General features: G+C 34.1%; 1 pseudogene; it reads right to left on the bottom strand.

The window, feature by feature from the left end:
• Positions 1–237: 237 nt before the first annotated feature.
• LOC132693181 (small ribosomal subunit protein eS25 pseudogene) lies at positions 238–614 on the bottom strand (annotated as a pseudogene).
• Positions 615–9,423: the final 8,809 nt, after the last annotated feature.

Here is a 9,423-nt window from a genome sequence, read left to right as displayed (position 1 = left end):
TTTTCTTTGTTGGGAGCTTTTTGATTAATAGTTTAATTTCATTCTTTATTGATCTGTTCAGATTTCCTATTTATTCATGCTTCACTCTTTAGTACCTTATATATGTGGAAACCTTTATACATTTCTTCTAAGTTATCCATTTTTCGCATATAATTGTTCATAGTGGTCTCTTATCCTTTGATTTTTTTTGATTTAATAAAGTTTTATTTTCCAAAATGTACAGTTGGTGGGATCTTTTCATGCATATTCACCAGCAACTGGGGGATCTCCATCCTTGGTGTTTCTGGTATAATTTACTTGAATTCTCTGCTTTGAAACCAGTTTAGTAAGTCTTTTACTGAGGTGCTCCTGAAGGGCTGCCCTGGCCAGGGAACCTCAAATCTTCAGTCTCTCAGAGAGACAATAGCTGTAGTTATAAGCTTATAGTTCGAAGTTTCCTTACAGAGTTTGTCATGTGTTACTTTGTCAAACAAGACCAAGTTGTTGAGCCTGTCTCAAAATTTGCCTTTGGATCACTTCTTTTTGGCCTTGTCCCAAGATTTGTTCACTGGGTATTTATCTTCTTTAGCTGACCATCCAGCATCTTTCTTCTTCTTGTAGTCCTTGGGTGGCATGTAAAACTTGGAGATTAGCAGCTACCTCTGCAGCCTTGCTAAAATGTTGGATGAAAAACCATCCTTTGAATTTTTGTAATATCAATTGTAATATCTTCTCTTTTAGGTCTCATTTTATATATTCGAAACTACTCTCTTTTTTTCTAACTAAGGGTTTGTCAGTATTGTTTAAGTTTTTAAAAAAATCAGGTCGTAGTTTGATATTTTCTATTGGTTTTCTGGTCTCTGTTTCATTTATTTCTGCTTTAATCGTTGTTATTTCCTTCCTTCTGCTAAATTCAACTTAGTTCTGTTTCTCTTGTCCTTGATGTGTAAAGTTAGGTTGTCTTTGTTTTTTTTTTTTAATTCCCTCTTAAACTACTTTTTGCTGCATTCGATAGGTTTTGGCATGTTATGTTACACTTTGTTTCAAGATGTTTTTCCCTTTTCATTTCTTCTTTGACCTGTTGGTCAGAATGTATTGTTTAATTTGTACATATTTGTGCATTTTTCAGTTTTCCTCCTGTTACTGAGGTCTAGTCATACTTTGTGGTCAGTAAAAATACTTGTTCTTAAAGTTGCTATGACTCGTTTTGTGACATAATGTATCATCTATTTTGGACAATATTTCATGTACACGTGAGAGGAATGTATATTCTGTTGCTATTGGGAGGAATTTCTTTACATATCTCTTAGGTCCATTTGATTTAATTATAATTTAAGTCCAATGTTTCTGTATTGATTTTCTGTCTGGGTTACTTACCTTTTGTTGAAAGTGCTGTATTGACATTGTCCGCTATTATTGTGTTGTCTATTTCTCCCTTTAGATTTCTCAGTATTTGCTTTTAAAGTATTTAGGTGCTTCAAAGTTGTGTGCATGTGTATTTGTGATTGTATATCCTCTTGATGAATTGTTCCCTTTATCTTACATAATGACCTTCTTTCTCTCATTACAGCTTTGTATTGAAGTCTCTTTTGTCTAATATAAATGTAGCTTCCTCTGCTCTCTTGGTTTTTCCTTGCATGGAGTATCTTTTCTATCCCATTCCTTTCAGTCCTTATGTATCCTTAAAGCTGAAGTGAGTCTTTTGTAGGCAACATATAGCTGGTCTTTTTTTATTCATACACTAACCCACTGCATGACTTTAAATGGAGAATTTAGTCTATTTACATTCTAAGGGTATTTACATTCTATTTACATTACTTATAGGTAAGGACTTACTAATGATATCTTATTGGTTTTTTTTTTCTCACTGTTTTAAAGTTTCATTGTTCTGTCTTCCTCTCCTAGTGCCTTGCTTTGTGAATTAATAATTTCCCACAATGATATTGATTCTCTTCTTTTTATCTTTTGCATATCTACTGTAGGTTTTTGCTTTGTGGTTACTATGAGTCTTACATAAAACATCCTACAGATAAAACAGTCTGTTTTACGCTACTTTCAATTGCATACAAAACCTTTACTCCTTCACATTTTATATTTTTGATGTCACAATTTACTACTACTTACATTAGGTATCCTTTAACAAATTATTATAGCTCTTTTTAATACTTTTGCTTTTTAACTTTTATACTTGAGTTAAGTGATTAACACACCACCTTATTACAATATTAGAGTCTTCTGAATGTGACTATATGCTTACCTTTACCAGTGTATTGTGTATCTTCATATGCTTTAATGTTACAAATTAACATCCTTTGGTTTCTTCTTGATGAATTCCTTATAGCTTTTCTATAAGGCTTTATATATATATATATATATATATATATATATATATATATATATATATATATATATGGCTTTTTCTATAAGGCAGGTTAGTGATGCCAGTCTCTGTGCTTTAAATTTTTTGGGATCATCTTTATCTCACCTTAATTTCTAAGGGACTTTACCAGGTAAAGTATTGTTAGGCAGTTTTTCTTTCCAGAACTTTGATTATATTATCCATATCCACTGATAGCCTTCTAGGGATTCCCTTGTATGTGAGAATTTCTTTTTTCTTTTGTTACTTTTAAAATTCTTGATTTTAGACAGTCTTATTATAAATTTGGAAAAGATACTTTTCTGTTTTAGTTTTTGTGTGACCTGTTAGTTTTATGAGCTTGTGTCCAAATCTCTCCACTAATTTTAGGAAATTCTCAGCCTTTTTTTTTTTTTTTTTTTCTTTAAATAGGCTTTCTGCTCCCTTCTCTCTCTCTCCTGATTCTGAGACTACAGTAATACATAGATTGTTTCTCTAAATGATATAATTCATGTAGGCTTTCCTTTGTTCTCCTATGACTGGATGATTTCACAACTCCTGCCTTCCACTTGATGTTCTTTCTTCTGTTTGATGCATCTGTTGTCGATGCTGTCTTACATTTCATTTCATTCATTGTATCCTTCAGCTCTAGAATTTCTGTTGGGCTCTTTTACATGATTTATGTCTCTCTGGTAAACTTCTCATTTTGTTATGTATTGTGTCTCTAATTTAATGAAATTGGCTTTGTGTATTTTCCTGTAGCTCACGGAGCTTCTTTGAAACAGTTACTTTGAATTCTTAATCAGGCAAATTGTAGATTTCCGTATCTTTGAGTTCAGTTACTGGGAAATTATGGTGGTCCCGTGAGTACTCATTAGCTCGCTGTCACAGTTCACTCCCCCTGCCATGGAGAGCTCACACAGGTTGCTGGCCACAGGGTGGGGTAAGTGTATAAGGTGCCCGAAGCACTAGTGGTGCATGTGGGCCATTTGGGGGCTCTATAAGTGAGGCATTCCTAGGGGCTTGTGAGTGGGCTTTTTGATGGAGTCTGCGGGAGAGCTGATAGGATCCATGTCTCTTGAATGGCACTCCCCCAGATGTTTCACATTCCGCAATCTTGCAGCATACCTCAGTATTCTAGATGAGGCAAGAAAGAAGTGGGTGTCTTTGCCAGAATCCCACAGAACTGGCAAGGCCTGGAGCTCATTCACATGCTCTCAGCTCTCTTTCCTGTGGAAAAAATAACTGGCCAGAAAAGTCTCTTTAGGCACGGAGTTGTGCCGCATTGGGGAGGGATGATGTGAGTAACATGAAACTGTTCCACTTACCCTCTTTATTGTGTCAAATTTCAGACTTTCTTTGCTCCAGCAGTGTGCTAGAACTTCTCCACTGGATTCCTGGACTTCCATAAAGGATCTCTTATCCATGGATAATTGTTTAAACTGGAGTTCTTTTAGGGGAGAACAGTAGAAAATTCTTATTCTCTCGTGATGATGCCATCCCCATTCATTCATTCATTCATTCATTCATTTTATTCATTCATTCGTATTGTGTATCTGTATGTATAGGTGTGTGTGTGTATGTGTTTGTGGTTTTTTTTTCTTACTACATAAAATCATTTTTGCAAACAAGGAATTGTTTGGGAATTATCTTTGAGATGATCTCCCTCACAATCCAAATACATATTTCTACTGAGTCCAATAAATTTTACCTCTCAAATATTGCTTTACTCTATCACTACCCTGGTCAAATTCTATATTCCATCTTGCCTGTAGTAGAGCATCAGTTATCTCCTGGACTACAGCAGGTATCTTTGCAATGTCTAGTATTATTGAATTTGTCATATCCTGTTATCTCTAGACAGATTAACCATTTCAAAATAAAAATAACATGCCATTTTCTCTGCTCCAAACTCTTTAGTTGACCTTAAATAAATATATTTAACTTACAAGGAGCCACAAGGATTGGTCTCTTCCCACTTTTTTAGCTTTATCTCATATAATATTCTCCTTCATTCTTTCCAACTTGCCTTATAAAAACTCGCATTCCCTGTCACCCTAGTGCTTTACACGGGATCATCTCTCTGCTTTTAATGTTCTTCTGACACATATTCACTTGATTTTCTCTCATTTGTTCTTCAATTTTGAGCTCAAACCTACTCTTCCCTCTTACTGGATCATAGATTATAACACAAGTATTGTTTTCTTTGTAACACTTATTATAGCAACAATTGTAATTTTACAACTGTGAAATTATTATTTGTTTGCAAGATTGTTGTATGTTTGTACTGTGTGTTCCATGTGGGCTGAAATTGTATCTGGCTTATTCATAATTGTATCCATTGCGGTTAATGCTGTGCTAAGTAGCATCTCTAATTTCAGAATTTTTCTTATCTTGGAACCAATTAGAATTTTCTCTTTGCCAAATATCTGAGTTCAAAATTTAGTCGGTAGCTCCCTTTGAGATGGTATAATAAATTCTTTTTAAATTGAAGGATATGCATAAACTATAAGATGATCTTCCAGGGGCACGTGGGTGACTCAGTAGATTAAGTGCCCAACTTTGGCCCAGGTTATGGTCCTGCAGTTTGGAGTTTGAGCCCAGCGTGGAGCTCTGTGCTGACAGCTCAGAGCCTAGAGCCTGCTTGGGATTCCATCTCTCTCTCTCTCTCTCTCTCTCTCTCTCTCTCTCTCAACTAAATAAACATGAAACAACATGACTTGCAAAGAGTGTTCTGCTGAACATCAGTTCATCCACATACTTCAGACCAAATGGTTAAATAATTTTGAAAACATCACATAATAGAGCACCTCCTAAAGAATTTTGCCATGTTCATCCATAAGGACTTTTCCTGCATACTTCATTGAAAAAGACTATTTAACTTCATTTATTTAACTGCAGAATTCTGTCTGCTAAACTCACATATGAATATTACAGGTAATATTTGATGAACATCTGGGAAAGGTGCCAATAAGAATTAAGTCAAAATTGGGGCTCTTGGGTGCCTCGGTAGGTTGAATGTCTGACTCTTGATCTTGGCTCAGGTCATGATCTCATGGTTTATAAGCTCGAGCCCTGCATCAGACTCTGTGCTCACTGTGCACAGATTCTCTCTTGGGATTCTCTCTCTTCCTCACTCTATGCCCTTCTCTTTCTCTCTCTCAAAATAAACAAACTTAAAAATAATTAAATCAAAATCTGTCTGGAGAAAGTGAATACCAGAAGATCAGTTAGGAAGATTTTCGAGTCTGGTCAGGCAGTCTGGATTTAAGACTTACCAATGATACCCGCTTTCCATGTGAACTCAGGCAAATTGTCCATGGGCCACTTCTGTCCACTATCCTATGACCCATGAAGATCTCCTTACAAATCTAGGAGCTGTGAAAACTGCTGAAACTACCTGAGATTTTCCTTTCATCATGGACAAAGACATACTACATTACTCTTATATATAGGGGGTAGGAGTTTGTTGAAGAAAAACATTGTCTTATTGCAGAATGATAATAGGGTCAGTAATCATGTGGGAATTGAATTTTTCCTAGTTCAAGTTCAATTAAAAAACTGTTTCTGTCTTATATAAATCTATTTCAGTGAACTATATTAAACCTACACAAATTAATTATTTTTTGTTATCAAAACTATTGTGATCTATCTCTACTTGTTCTTTTATCCTTTTTGCTTAATTTACAGAATATGAATGGTGTTACTTGAAGATCTTTCTAAAACAGTAACTTGAATCCTCTATATTTCTTCCTCCCCTCCTGTTCACTATATTCTTTGCTTTTTTTTTTCTCCCTAAGAATTAATGAGCTTATTTTTACATCCTGGTAGAATTTTCTCGTGATCTAAAGTACTCTTCTAATTTTTAATCTCTCTCATTATTTCAGTGCCATACTGAAAAGCCTCCATTTTAACATTACCATGTAATGTGAGAGGAAAGAGGTAGAAGAAATACATTTTACATGACCTTTCTCAAGTACTATAGAAATAGCCATAGGAATTTATTTTATTTTTTTAATATGAAATTTATTGTCAAATTGGTTTCCATACAACACCCAGTGCTCATCTCAATACGTGCCCTCCTCAGTGCCCATCACCCACTTGCCCCTCCCTTCCACCCCCCATCAATAGGAATTTAAACATCAGGATAATCTTGGGGCCTGTGTATCAGCTTAAAGCCTATCCAAAGGGGAGCATTGAAAAAAAATTTCTGTTAGGTATAATGCTATGATGTGAATATTTATGTCCCCCCAAATTCATAAGTTGAAATCCTAAACCACGAAGATGATGATAGTAGGAGGTGGCACTTTTAGGAGCTACTAGGTAATGAGGATGGAACCCTTAGGAATGGGATTAGAGCTCCAAAGATCCCTTATCACTACTTCGAGGATACAACTGGAAGTCTGATACCTGAAACATGGTTCTCATCTGATCATGCCGGCACCCTTATCTTAAACCTCCAGCCACCAGAACTGAGGGCAATATATATCTATTCTTTATGAACTACCCAGTGTTTATATGTATTTAGAAGTTGATTTTCTTTGCAAAGGCAGAAGTGCTAGATTCCAAGGGAAAATAGGAATTCCAAATTAGAAGGTATGGCAGAAACCCTTTAATTCCTCAAAATCTGGAAGAATGAGAGCTATATAGAACAGGCTTTGGAAAAATTGGGAACCCACCGGATAGATTGTGTTTGTCATCGTAGAAGAGTATTTAAGAGCAACAGCACTGAGGGCCCAGGAGAGGTGCAGCAGCTATACTTAGGGATCTGGTGATGGAGTGACATTACTCTTTGACACAAAACAGCAGATTTTGGAGGGGGACAGAGTTACACTTAGAATGGAGGTTAAACTTCTGATGGAATAAAAACTTAAATGAAACCTATCCCCCTCTTCCCAAGCACACCTGATAACTACAAGTAAACATACAAATTTACTTGTATATAAGTATACAACTGTAAATATAAAACTGTATATTTACATTTTAACAAATTGGGAAGATTTTTTAAAGTCAGATAATAAAATCAGGTATCATAACTAAATTTATGTATTCATTTAACTACGTAAAGTTAAATATTTATGTATCACGCAAGTAAACATACAGATAACTATATATTTACATTTTAGCAAACTGAGAACATTTTGTTAAAGTCAGTTAACAAAATCAAAAATCATAACTAAAATTATACATTTAACTATGCAAAATTAAGTATTTAAGTACCTCACAAATATAAATAAATATCTATTTAGATGGAAGATAAATGGAAAGTCAGCAAACATTTCCAGCCTATATAAAAATATAATATTCCTCAAATATTAAATATTAAAAAAAGATGAATAACAAAAGGAAATGGGTAAAGGGTTTGAGAAGATCATTCACAAAATACAACAAAATAAAACTGTTCAACTGTTTTAGTAATGAAAGAACTGGCTCATTTCAATAGTTTTCTTTGATATATACATACATTGAATCCTATGATGTCATGAGTATTATAGACTCCAGTAGTTCTAATAAGGAAAGATAAAAGTAGATGTTCTAACAATATTTTCATTTTATTTTATTTTTGAGAGACAAAATACATGAATAGGAAAAAATCTGTAAGTATATGCAGCAATGTGTTTCTTAGAGGGTGTTAACTCCAGATGGGATGGTTATGGCTGGTTTCTTTTTTTTTTCTTTTTTGCTTAATATTTAAGTTTTCAAAATATGTATGTGAACCAGTGTACTATACAAATTTATAAATTTGAAACTAATATATACTTTTAGATGGATTTAGTAAGAAATATAAATCAGAGTAGACATATGAGAATACATTGCCTTAACAAAAGTCATCTGAGATTATATCACAAAAAATGATCGAGACTAGATAGCTTTCCAAATTTATCTTCTTCAAAGATTAAAAATAAATCACCCAAATGGCAATTGGCAAGCAACTGAATAAATATATTTCAGTATGCTCACACAATTGAATATTATACTGCAGTCAAATTGAATGAATAGGACTATAGTATAAATATTTTTATTATACTACTGATTGAAGAAAGTAAATTACAGAAAGAGCCAAATAAAACATGAAACTTTTTTAACGAGAAAATTAAAGCTAATCAGTCAGTTTTTAGAAATACAATGACATGATTTTAAAAACTGTAATATAGGGCGCCTGGGTGGCGCAGTCGGTTAAGCGTCCGACTTCAGCCAGGTCACGATCTCGCGGTCCGTGAGTTCGAGCCCCGCGTCAGGCTCTGGGCTGATGGCTCGGAGCCTGGAGCCTGTTTCCGATTCTGTGTCTCCCTCTCTCTCTGCCCCTCCCCCGTTCATGCTCTGTCTCTCTCTGTCCCAAAAATAAATACAAAACGTTGAAAAAAAAAAAAATTAAAAAAAAAAAAAAAAAAAAAAAAAAACTGTAATATAGAAGAAGCACATCACAAATAATGCAGAAGAGTGGGTATCTTGTGTGTGGGGGTATGTGTTTCTAGGTTGAGGGAGGAACAATGAAATAGGAGTAATTTCTTGCTAACTCTGACCTCAGGTGGTGGGTACAAGGAAGTTTGTCAATTGTTGGTCATCAAACAAAAAGGAGACCTATATTTTATCAATTTGAGATTGTGTCATGAAACAGTTATCTCATAAGTTTAAGTTTGTGCATAAGAAGACCACTTAAAATAAAAATTTAAATAAAGAATAATTTCCAGAATGAATATTTATTCATTACAGTATATATTATTGGATATTTGTTGGAGATTAGAAAAATGAGAAAATATTTTTACTTCATTTTACAAAGGTATCATCATTCTATCAATATAGGTTAAAATAGTAAAGGAAAAACACAATAAATTGTTGTCACTTAATCTAGCTGTATGTGGAATGACTATGGCAGATTTACCAAGAATTTAAACATAATGATTTGAGGATAGTCAAATTTTAGGAAGTCTAAAATATAATTAAAAGACAAAGGAAGGGACTAAATCATCATCTTGTTGACTACTAGAGACATTTGATACACTTTAAATTTTAGGAAAACAAATTATTTTTAAGCCAAAAAAATGAAATATCTGTACTTAAGGAAAAATACCAACGTACTCACTGAT

Source organism: Panthera onca, chromosome B1 (assembly GCF_046562875.1).
Source record: "Panthera onca isolate mPanOnc1 chromosome B1, mPanOnc1 haplotype 2, whole genome shotgun sequence".
Taxonomy (NCBI): domain Eukaryota; kingdom Metazoa; phylum Chordata; class Mammalia; order Carnivora; family Felidae; genus Panthera; species Panthera onca.
This window is presented reverse-complemented; position numbering and strand designations above follow the sequence as displayed.